The following is a 13186-nucleotide window of genomic DNA, read 5'->3' as shown; positions in this document are numbered from 1 at the left end:
AAGGTGCTTGATGGTTAAATAGCTGGACTGGTGACCAAAACGTTGCAGATTCAAACCCCCCATGAGGGGATCAGAGAGCTAATATCAGGAGCCGCTGTGGGAACACATCCAGTCGGCTGTACTAGATTACATTAATCTATAAGAACTTCATATTTTCTGTCCATAAAGTTTGTAAAGCGAACACTTAATGTGGGGAATTTCAGGTTTAGGACAATACCAAACCACCCTAGTTGGAAATCAATAGTGTCTGGAGCACATTGTGACAGCTCATTGCTCTATGGTCGATCATTCTCTAGTTAAATCCATCCGTGTGTTGATTAGAGTTGTATAAAGCGGAACACACAATTCTGTTTGCTTGCTGATGATGTTTGTCAAACTCCGATCCTTGCTTCCGTCATGCAAGTTTTCTCCTTGAGATTTAGCCAAATCTAGAGGTTGACCCATTTGCATGCATTCAACCTCGTTTGCATTCCCAAAGCAAATAAATGGAAAAACATTTGTAATGGCTGTGAGATGTAGTAAGATATCAGATATTTTAGATATTTTATTCCATTTTCATGCAAGTTAGGGTTGCAGTGACATTTTTGGCCTTTTGCAAAATCTGTTTTTGTCATTTGTTTTGGCTGAATGTCATTCTCTAAGAATATCAAAAGTCTGTATTTTGTCTCTGTTTTCCACGCATTCACATTATACATACTTTTACTGTACATTTATTCATACTGTGTAAAGTTATATGGATTTTTGACTCTAGGTTAATATAATAGACTACAGTCCTGGTGAGGAATCGGAAAAATCCCTCTCCCCTCAAAAACCTGTTTTCTAACACCATATTCAACCTGTCGTTGAGAAGCTGTTGATCCTGGATCTGGTTGAGGTTAATTTTGTTGAAGGTTATGTTTATAGCTTTAAGGTACAAAGAGACACTTGTGTGTCAGCTCATTGGACGGATCTCAGAAATGTAAGCTAAAGCCTAAAAAATGTGACATGCAACTTAAGCAGTTGAATATCAGAGTTAGACGGGAAAATCTTTGAGAGAAAGGTCACTGTATTCATTGGCATAAAACCCTCCCCCATATGTACAGACCTCAGACGCCTGGTCATCGAGGGCGTATAGTGACTCATTATTACATAGTTTGATGCCACTCAGTCGTAGGGATGGGACGGTATGAAAATTTAATATCACGATTATAGTGACTAAAATTATCACGATTATCAATATTATCACGGTTTTGTTGAAACGAGATGAAAGTGTTCAAAAATAGTTGATGCTCACACTGAAAACATTTTAGCAAGTTTTATATTTAATAATCAACAAACAACTAATAAAACAAGCAACTCTATGCACTTAATTTAAAGAAAGATTAAATTCTGTGGCATTTCCTTCCTTACAATGAAAAGTGTAGACGCATAGAAAAGCATAGAAAAGTCACTGACTTTTGCCATTCCTTCTCGAAAAAAAACAAAAAAAACATTGTGCGCTGCCCTTGCGTCAGACTGTTGCTGGCTGGACATGATTTAATAGTGAGTTATTAAAACCGCGATAATCAAACACGGTTTTAATGATAATTCATTTTTAAACGATATTACTAACCTTCAGCACATTTTATCACGGTTATCAATAAAACCGGTTATCGTCCCATCCCTACTCAGTCGCCTTGACTTGCTGCTCTGTTGCCTTTTCTCTGTCAGGCCTGATATGCATGATATTGAGTGGTGTTTGTATAGGGAAACAAATTTATGATATATTCAGTTCAACCTGATTGCTTCGTTATTGCCTTCTAAGGTTCAAGGTTCAGCCTGGCCTGAAGAATTGTTTTTTTTTTTATGGGTGTTCTTGTGGCCTAGCTGAGCATGCTTTGCTCATTTTCAGTTGACTGTCATAGTAATTGATTTGTACATGTTACCTGTGAATGTTTCCTGAAAGCTAAATATGGCTGTGCTGAGCCCTTTCAAGATTAAATATTTCCACTTTATATAAAATATCTATTTCATTAGAAATTCTTTATATTTGAGATCCTTTAATTAATGAATTTGAATGTAATACAAACTCACAGTAGGGCTGGGCGATATATAAAAAAAAATGATATCTCGATATTGTCAAAATTTTTACGATATTCGATATCGATTTGGGGAAGTCGTGGCCTGGTGGTTAGAGAATCGGACTCCCAATCGAAGGGTTGTGGGTTCGAGTCCCGGGCCGGCAGGAATTGTGGGTGGGGGGAGTGCATGTACAGTTCTCTCACCACCCTCAATACCACGACTGAGGTGCCCTTGAGCAAGGCACCTAACCCCCAACTGCTCCCCGGGCGCCGCAGCATAAATGGCTGCCCACTGCTCCGGGTGTGTGCTCACAGTGTGTGTGTGTGTTCACTGCTCTGTGTGTGTGCATTTCGGATGGGTTAAATGCAGAGCACAAATTCTGAGTATGGGTCACCATACTTGGCCGAATTTCACTTCACTATATATCTCGATATGTTTGCATTTAAATAATAAAAAATAAAACATGATTTTCTTTTGCCCATTAAAAAAAATTATTTAGATTAAACAGCTAATTTAAGCAGTTAAAAAATCTAGACCAAGAGATCACTTACTGCTTTTTATTAAATGAATACATGTAGGCCTATATGTAACTGAAGCAGTGCAAATTAAGGAACAGTTACAGAAAGTGCATTCTGTCAACTTTTTAGTGCATGCAATTCACAATTTAAACTATGCAAGTGGGATAAGTATTATATATTAATTTTTTAACAAGTTTTTAAGATAAGAACACAAGTCTGTCAACTGTCTGCGGTTTTAAGAGAAGCTCTGTGGCATGAAACTATGTTCCTACTAAGACTAAAAACCCTCTTAGATGGGGAGCTAGTTGCTGAAGCACATAGCTATTTCTTATATATAAATATATATAAATGAATACCAAAGACTTTTGCATTCTCTCTATCTATATTATGGAAACTGGTAAAAATATATCAGTGAAATTCCCCAATAGTAATTCCAAATGGCCATAGCCTATGTTTCTCTATTCAAACATCAGCGGTCGAGTAAGTGCATTTATTTTGCGATCACAAATGTAAACAATACAGTTGAGATCTCACGACAGAACACAGACCCGCTGAACGACGCTTTCATTAGATCGCTCAATTCCAGCTTGTTAGTGTTTTCAGATTATCATCGGCGGCTCTTCCGCGATGAGGAGTGAGCACGTGCGCATGGTTGCCAGATTGCTTAAAATAAGCAAACACCGGGCAGAAAATGTATCCTTGTAACAATGGAGCTCTGATTCGGAGATTTTAACTTTTGTTATCTGGCAACCGCTATCATTACAGCTCTCGTAGTAGAGGGGCGTAGAGCAGTCAGCAGTTACAGGTTCCTTTTTTGGACATTCGGCGCGTTCTTTTGGGAAAGTATGCTTGAATTTGAAATATTCGATATTCCCGATATATTCAAATTGTACATCGTCGTCAAAATTATTCCGATATTATCGCTAATATTCGATATATCGCCCAGCCCTAACTCACAGCATTTCTTAGTGTGGTCAAAACCACTTCTATGAGGCACCATACTGAAGAGTCAATCAGTATTCAGTAATGATATAATGCATCATGGTGTTAAAGTCACATGTTAATATGTGTTTAGATTTAATAAAAGAGGAAGGGTGTGCCCTTTAGTCAACTTTACAATTATTGCTCCGTTATCAATAACAATTGCAGAACCACTGCAGCAACTTACATTATTTGTCAGTTTTTTTAGTAATTAATATATAATATTAAACAAATGTACTATGCAGTTCTCAGTAAAACGATTTGAAAGTAATATTTTTTTTATTTAGCAAGGATTTATTAAATTGATTAAAAGTGACAGTAAAGTGAAAGTGACGTGACATACAGCCAAGTATAGTGACCCATACTCAGGATTTGTGCTCTGCATTTATCCCATCCAAAGTGCACACACACAGCAGTGAACACACACAAACAACAAATCGGCATATTAGAATGATTTCTGAATGATCATGTGACACTGAAGACACAATGCATGGCATGGTTTAAGATTTGGCGTCTTAACTGAAAGGGTCTATATTATTTAGAGCTCATAGGGCTGATCTGTGACTCTTGACCTAGGTACTTAACCCTAGCTTGCTATAGGGGTCACTTTAATATGCCTGCTAAAAGCTGCTTTGGATAAAAGTGACTGCTAAATCAAACGAGTAATTATTAGATGGCACCTTAAATCATTCCACTGCTCTCCTGTTATAGGACCAGAGATTAAAATTAACGGCACCGTTGCCTTATTCCTCCAATTTTCTTTTCTTCTGCTCCGCTGAGCCTACAGAGGCTTTGCGTCCTCGGGGTGAAAGCACAATGGGCCAAAAATAGCAGGCAGGAAGTTGTGATTAGCCTAGGAGAAGCGGTTAATAAATCCGCAGTTTTCTAATGAAGCTCGCATAGAAGAGAGACTCGGCACTCATCACATACTGCTTGCGCTTTTGTTGGGGCTGGATTGTTTTTCTTCAGGAGGAGCCCACGCGTACACCGTCAAGAGGAGAGCAGGAGAGTGAGGGGGTTGTGTTAAGCTCACTGCTGAGAGAGCAACATAGAGATTTACAATGGAAAGCAAATGAACTCTGATTACTTTGAGAGCGAGAGTTTCACCATGCCAAGAGAAGGATCTCTCTGACTTGATGATGCTCTCACTAATAACCATCATCTCGTTCTGAATGATGCACAGTTCCCTATTTTGCCTCCAGGATCATTCCAGATCATTCTGCTGTCAGCGTTCCAGACAAGTCCTCATTGAGTCACCACTACACTCTTATCACTGTGGCATCCCCACCATTCTTCCTCCATATTAGGCTGAAGAACGCATTCATTGTCGTTAAGCCCTTGTATGTTTCTAGCCCTCGACATTTTTTCAGGTTCATCACCTCACGCGCTCATGTCTCCAGTCACAGTGCCAGCGGCTGCTGTTCTCGAAAGCCGTCACTTCAATTCCTGTGCTGTCATTCCTGGCAGGTGTTATTGGCTTTTGGTGTCTTTCTCTCTCTCACACTCTTATGTCAGGTGGTATGAAGTTAAAAGTAAAAAAAGTAAAAAAATAAAATAAAATAAAAAAGTGGTACAATATTTCTCTGGAATTTGCAATCGAGATTTGGAATCGAGAACGAGAAGTTTGGTTTTCGTTTAATAATTAGAACCTTTTATTTATATACTACTGGAAGGGCCAGTCTACAAAAAGCATTTGTTACCTTTTATTTAGATGTTTAGAGCCAATACACACTTTTACTGTTCACACATGAGCAAAAACACCTTAAACTTATATATGGGAATATATGGGGATGAAAACTAGCTTTAGACTTTGTTCTCTTTGTACTGTGTATATATTTTTTTAGTTAATGTAGACTGGTATCATCATATTATCCCCTTTATAAGAAATTAACTTTTCCATTAATAATAATCTTCATAATGACAATCAGTATCCACTTCGAGGACAATCTTTTTTATCACCTTATTTTACAACAATACTGTTCAAATGTTAAGAGGTCAATAAGATTTTTTTAAATACTTTTAAATTTAGATTTTTTTTTTTTTTTAACAGTGATTCATTTCCATTATCAAAAGTAACAGTAAAGGCATTTATAGTGTTACTAAAATGTTTCAAATAAATGCTGTTTCTTAAAAAAAAATTATAAGTTAGAATCTTGAAAAAGAAAACAAAAACAACAACAACGATTTCCACAAGAAAATATTAAGCACCACAACTGGTTTCATCACTGATAATAATAAATGTTTCTTGAGCATTTCAGAATGATTTCTGAAGGATCATGTGACACTAAAGACTGGAGTAATGATGATAAAAATTCAGTGTGCCATCACAGTATAAATTAAGATGTATTAAGATATATATATTTACTTTAAATTGTAGCCATATTTTACGGCTAAAATAAATGCAGCCTTGCAAGTGATTCCTCATAACTCCCATCCATGTTCTACTTTCAGTATAATTGTGTCCCATATTACGCTGACGGTTCACAGAGATGTTTAATCCAATCAAAGCGCACGGCTAATGGAGCCAGGCATTAGTTCTCGAGATCTAAACCTCAAAATGGGAACAAATTAGAGCCAGAAAGCACTGTAAGCAGAACCAGGAGTGCTTGACAGCTTGTGTGTCTCATTGGGCCTGGCTGGATGATACTGCATTGGTGTGTACACTTAGATTTACAGCTATTTGATAATCTTCCATTCTCTCATCATATTTCATCATTGATCTGCTTATGTTATGGCCATTTTTGTTTATATTAATTTTGCTCATACTGATTGCAGAATCTTTAAGATGCATGCCTTTTGTGTTAATAACATGGATCATAATAACCTTTTTTTTTTTTTTTTTTTTTACTGTTTTGATGAAGCTATTTGAGACACCAGATATTTACATGCTTTCCACAAGACAGAACACTGAATTTACGTAAAATAAAATTTTTGGTTCTTTCTTGGGTTTCTCAAAAGAGAGGAACTTTTAACTGATGAATACACGGTTACACGAAAAATATAACATTTTTATCATCTGATTTTTTTGACACGATGCCACTTCTTTGTAAGCTTTTACATATACCTTGTTTGAGGATTAAAACCGAACTATATTTAGGTGTTTTCTTGTAAAAGAATAAAGGGTTTCCATCATTCTGTACTCCCTGCAATTAATGAATGCAGCTTCTTTCTTTCTTTCTTTCTTTCTTTCTTTCTTTCTTTCTTACTTTCCCAGCATATATGCTAACTGGCAGAGAGGGGAAAGATTGAGTGACTCATTCATTGTTTGTAGGGTCTGAGAACTGCATTTGTATCCCAGCCATTCCAAACCCCTACCTTTCCCTTTGTTCTTGCTCATGGCCCTTTCTTTCTGCCAAAACAATTCACCCACATGTCATATGACCAACACAGTGACCGTGTCACACAATGGCTTGGAACATTTCCCTTGTCTGCATTCCTTATTCCCTCATTCATAGTCTATTTAGGTTTAGCTTCGATCATTTAAACAGGCACAGCGGTGATGAATTCAAACATGATGTGAAGTGTATTGATTTGGAGATTTCACTCTGCATGTGAAAACTGACACCATCGGTTTGGTTTCATGGCTGGACTGAAGATTAAGTAACAAACTTTAAAAATAAAAAGTCACCATGAAACGGAAGTTTCGGTTTTCTTTTCTTCTCTGCTGTGACTGGTTTGAATGCCAGTTTGCAGTTAGTTGTGGGGGATTTATTTCCACTAGGGTTGTAACGGTGAGGACATTTTCCCACTGGTTAATCAACGTGTGACAACAGCGGTCCCTCTTTTCCTCGCTTTCCTTTGCTTTAGTGCTGTGGCTGTGTTTGGAATGATTTTTTGGCAAAATTGAGCAAAAACAGGCAATATGGTGACTAAAACTTCTATGACCTTCAGGTTAAAAGTCCAATTCTCTACCCATTAGGCCACAACCACCCCCAGAGGTTTTGATAAAGACCATAATTGATCATTACTAATATGGTATTACTATAATTTTTATTAACCATTTTATTATCAGTAGTAGTAGTAGTAGCAGCAGCAGCAGCAGCAGTAGTAGTATTACTACCATGTGATCCCATCTGTGCTTTCATTCTGTGCTTCTGGTAAGAGGTTTCTGAAGGTTATAAAAGTTGAAGTTACTGTAAGTGAGCATGAAGAGGGTGGGTTCATTTCCATGGGTGAGGCGATCTTGACTGCAATCAACAGCAACTCTTGCCTGGTTTCTTATTTATTGTATGTGGGACAGAAGGAACATGTTGTGAACTTTCCATATCCCTTTGGGTTTTGACCTCTGCTGCACTCTGTCCTTGTTGGTACCATGTGTTAAAAGCATGTGACTTTGTCTGACACACACACACACACACACATACTCCCTGAAGACTGTTGTTCTGCTGTGGACTCTTGTCCCATTGATTTTCAAAAGTGTTTGTGTGTATTCTGCAATTTTCTTTTTTTTTTATTCTTTTTTTAGCTTCCCGTTCCTCTAATACTCATTGTTCATTGAAAAATAGTGAAATTTAATTTTCAGTCTCAAAGGTGCAGTGTGTAAATTCTAGCAACCAACGGCTCAGTCCTCCCTTTCGAGTAGCTACAGTGGCAGACACAGGTAAAGATGTCGTCAGTAAAGACAGGAGAGAGCAATGACATTTATTTTTAAAGATAAATTAAGGAATTATATTTACTCAATAAATCAATGTTATTGCAAATGTTAATGTACTTGTTAATCATTGTGTCAGTGTTTTATTCGCAAGAACGACAAAGTGATGAAACGCACTCTGTAGAGCATTTTGCCCATTTAGGGCTACTGTAGAAACATGGTGGCGACTTCCATGTAAGGGGGCTTAGAAAAAAAAACTAGAGGCATCCTGTTGAAAAATGATAAACTCTTCCGTTTTTAGAGGTTATCTGTTTCCTGCAGGGTTAGGCTGATGTCTAGTGCAACATGCAATCAAATTTGACCATTTTAAATTTCTTAATGCATACTCCTGGTCTAATTGTGAATGATTCATTGGTGCATGTTGCTCTAAAGAAGCCTATTTGGAAATGTTTGTTTTAAATGTAATTTCAAAAAGGGATTTGGATAATGCTGAATATTGGTTAAATGGCTATTTTTCCTTTATTTTAGCTTTCCATTTAGTTTGAACATGCATGGGGTCTGGCCCATTTTACATGAAGTGGCTAATTCCTGATGGACTATTCACACAGAATGTGTTTTTACATTGAAAAACACAAGATGCAGACAGTAGAATGAGATAAAACGTTAAGTGGAGACTCAACTTTTAACTTGGGCACTGTGTTTAATGTGTGAGACACTACGCAAGACGCGAGCGCAGTGGACAAACACATCCAAAAAACACATTTACGTAGACAAAGCTGTGAATGATTACTACTGTATGGTAGAAATGTAATGTTTGCATGCAGGTGACTGCTTAAAGCTTGCTGTTATTGTTATTGGTTAAACACTCATCCCTCTGATGATTTGCTGTAGCTCACCAGATAAATAGTTTCAGATTAGGCCTATAGGAGTAAAATTGGTTGCAAACACTGTTTCGTGTTGACTTTCCAGGAGTTTCACCCAAAAACCTTCTGCTTGTGAGACGAGAGACTATCTGGATCTGCTGGGCCCGTGAGAACATCAACTTATATTCACATAATGGAGCTGAACTGCATTTCGGCACTTTGATTTATATTTTATGATGCCGTTTGAAAGTCGTCTTGGCTTCACCTTGTTTCAAGGGCTTAAGCAGCTTTGTTTGTTCTGTTGCTGATGTGGTTGCCTATGAACTTTCATCTTTTGTTCTTTGTAGTGCGTTTCTCCATCACACGACAGAACAAAGCCAGTCCTTCTGAAGGAGCTCGGTTCTCTGCGCTGTTCCACGCGTAAAATTTTTCCACTGATGTCCTCTGTTTTTTTTTTCTCATGACAAATTTCATTGATCATCCTGAGTAATCCCTGAGGGGCAAGAGTGAAAGGCTGGAGCAGCGCTCCTGAAGTGCGTTTGAGTTTGAGATGGCTCGGGAAAGAGCTTCCACAGCTGCAGAAGAATAAAGAAAAGGTCACATGGTCATCACTACACACTCCTCACATAAAACCAGAAGCTATGCCTACAAAAACAAATTTACAGCGCATGAAATTGATACCCCGGGCAAATATGTTAAGCTACTTGTTGCTGTGGTCCTTTTAAAAAAATTCATACTGTACTATACATGTGAAAAAATGAATTGATTTTCATAATCTTCTTTAAAAATGTTATGCTTTTTCTGTCTCCGAAACAACTCTTTTTAACCAAGGACCCATAGCTGGGAAAAAGTACTTTTTTGGTGCGAAATTTGATAGGTGAAATCTAGTCATCTAAGTAGGAAGCCGCACAATCCGAATGCTGCATGACTGGACAAAAAGTTCCTCACGCAGACGTTGCTTGTGGTCAAGATGGTCATGTGAATTTGGCACATTGATTGACAAAGTGCTTTTGTTTGGAAGTGATTTTCTGTGTGAGTGTTGCTTCATGCAGTCGTGGACAATGGACTTTTTTTGCCTGTAAAATTTCCCTGTGACTGCACCTTTAATCAACAATCAAATACTTGTCAGTCACGGCATTCATCAGCCAAGCAATTTTTCTAAAATAGTATTTTTCCTATAATAACTATTGTTTGTAAATAACTGTGATGGTTTGTCTCCCATATCATTCCATACTCTTATTCTTGCATATTTAAGTAGCATTGTAATAAGTGGACTAATGTAAAGTCAGCCATTCGTTGTAGGGAACACATAGTTTATTTTGCGATTTAATATACAGATGACTGATTTCTTATTTCATTGCATAACATATTTCATCTCTTTAGACTCCAATCAAATCCTGATGGATAAAATAAGCTCTTGCCCTACTTAATTTGCACCTCAGTATTCTCTTTCGCTTGTGCATATGTCACATTACATAAGTTTAATGGGTTGCAGATGTTTTCTGTTTTTAAAATACAGTGATTTTTATGATGCCTCCCGGATGATGACCCAAAGCATATGTCTGCATTTTGGTGATATAAGATATTGCACATCAAGACACATCAGATATGTTTATTAAGTGTAATAAAATACATATACTCACACCCCAGTTTAAAACCCATTTGGTTCAGGGTTAAGGTTATTTTCCTTAGAGTGGTTCATTAACATAATGCTGGCAAGGTTGTTGACAGCGTGCTTTGAACAATGTGTCCATTTTTTGTCCTCACTATGTAAATCAACAGCTCTTAGTAAAATAAGCCTAATCCAACACCAAATGTATTTTAAAACTAGGTTGGAACTTTTGTATACTTCTGTATTATACACAGACAGGTTCGACGTGCCTTGAAACACAATCACCAAAATTCAGAGAATGTGCACCCACACTTTGGCTCATCCATCACATGTACTTTATTTATGAACATCTGGGTAGAGGCCTGAGAGGCGGGAATGGAGGAGCAGGGGAAAAGATAACAAGATTACTGGGATATGCAACAGTTTATGTGCTAATCCATTTAAAGTGGCTGCAGTATGTCGGGATATTGAATGGACTTTCTGTGGTTGAGAAAGACACTAGGGTAATGGTGATTTAAAGGCTGAATGTCCCTCATGGCTGGTTGGTAGATTCTTGCAAAATTAGCTATAATCTGATGCTGGCATGATGTTGTAATGCAGTAAAGAACTATTAGAAAAGTCATGTATGCTAGTGTTTGTCATTTTCAAGAGGCCCGATCCCACTTGGGGGGCTACAAGATGGCTTATAATTATTTAAATGTAAACTTTTTTTATTAAGATATTGCATTTTCTGTCTCTAAATCTAAAAGCTAAAAGAGCAGATAAAATTGAAATAAATAATTTTATATATTTTTCCCACTTCTCAGTTAAAAAAACATGTTTTCAGCCTGGTTAAAAAAATATTTTGGTCTATATAGCTAATTGTGCCCTTCATGACAACTGTGAGGGGGTGAATTTTTTTATAACTCATCCTTTTAAATTATATTAAGCCTTAAAGTTCTGCATAATTAAGGGCGTGGCCACTTGAGTGACGGGTGGATTGCCACCGCCGTCGAGTTAGGTGGGTGTGGCTTCAGCTCCTGGCTTTTTGCCCATTTTCGATTGTCTGGTAGAGTTGAGCAGTGACGCACTGCCAAGATGGCGACGTGTGACGTCACGGACACTACCCTTGTTTTTATACGGTCTATGGTTAAAGCCCTTTCACACGAGCACAGCATGCGGTAAACAGACCTGCGCAGTTTAAAACATCTAGATTTGACATCTGCCCTTTGAACACAAGAATCTCCAGATGTAGGGCTGAATGGGAAAGTTGTAATGTAAAAGCCTGAAATCATATCAGTCAGTTTTTGTGAAGTCTGACTTGTAATGTGATTTTGTAGCTCTGTCTCGTCCATTATTTATACAAGTTATTTACATTTTCAAACTACAAGATTGTTTTATTATTGAATTGGCTAGTTTCATGTGAAACTGTATTTCACATTGTCGTTCTTCGGGATGGTGAAATTGCTAAATACTGCAGAGGCGTTGATATGTAAACACAGGAAGTGAAGTGCTCCGGTTCTGACCTCCAGTATCATGAAAATTTCCAGAAGGAGCTGTTTAAGGTGTGGCATGAATGGTCTGAGTGTACTTAGGAGGAAGCTTTCGGTTGACAAAGTGAGAATATTCAGGTTATTTGATTTTAGTTTTTAGTAGTTTTTAGTAGGTTTTTGAAAGACTTTCTGCCTTATGTTCACCCAGGCTGCATATATTTGATCAGAAATATAGTATTATTACAATACTGCAAGTTAAAATAGTGTCACATGATCCTTCTGAAATCATTCTAAAATGCCTTTTTGCTACTCCAAAAAAAAAAATCTTGTTGTTATCACTGTTAAAAACTGCTTGACTGTTACATTTTTGCTTAAACTGTATTTTTTCCTTCTTCTCACAATTCTTTGATTAAACAAAGTTCAAAGGAATAGCATTTATGTGAAATGGAAATCTTTTGTAACATTATGAATGACCTGATCAGTTTAATTGCTGAATGAAAGTATTAATTTCTTCTGTCTAATGTAGCCCAGTCTGCATAGATGTTTTAAAATGAGTCCTGAGCTGTTCAGTATGTATTCTTGTTTGAGCCAAAACACCTTTATCATCCTATGTGTTGTGTAAAGCCCTTAAGGATGTTAACAGCTGCATGTGTACACATCCATTCTCTATTGTAAATCACCCTCAACAAGCTCTCTGCCCAGGGCTGCTGCACTGTGCTGCATCTTATTTAATGTGTGTGTGTGTGTGTGTGTGTGTGTCTGAGACAGACTTGTGTATATATAATAGGCCTGCAGCTCTTTAGGTGTGCCTTCTTAATTCGGATTAAAACCTAGAAGCTTGAACACACAATCAGGTCAGTGTTGTATTCTTTATAGTCACACAGGCCTAACATTTACATTTTTGTTTGCCGATGGTGTCAGATGTATTAAGAAAATCTGATGATCCGCTAACAAACGTGTAATGTGATGCTCTTGTTATTGTTGGATGGAGTGCCTTTACTCTCCAACATACTAAAGTCATTATCTTTGGGAATATGAGATTTTCCCTATAGCACTGTCTGATTGCCTGGCCAAACCACAGAGCAGTTCAGGAACAGGTCAGCGTGATC

At 37.5% G+C, this 13186-nt stretch overlaps 1 protein-coding gene across 2 annotated transcripts in view; it reads left to right on the top strand.

Annotated features, from left to right (window-relative positions):
• The window catches only part of LOC132095002 (alpha-1,3-mannosyl-glycoprotein 4-beta-N-acetylglucosaminyltransferase A-like), a 55079-nt gene that overhangs the window by 1596 nt on the left and 40297 nt on the right, over positions 1–13186 (top strand). The window lies entirely within an intron of this gene.

This window comes from Carassius carassius, chromosome 19, assembly GCF_963082965.1.
Source record: "Carassius carassius chromosome 19, fCarCar2.1, whole genome shotgun sequence".
Lineage (NCBI taxonomy): Eukaryota > Metazoa > Chordata > Actinopteri > Cypriniformes > Cyprinidae > Carassius > Carassius carassius.
This window is presented reverse-complemented; position numbering and strand designations above follow the sequence as displayed.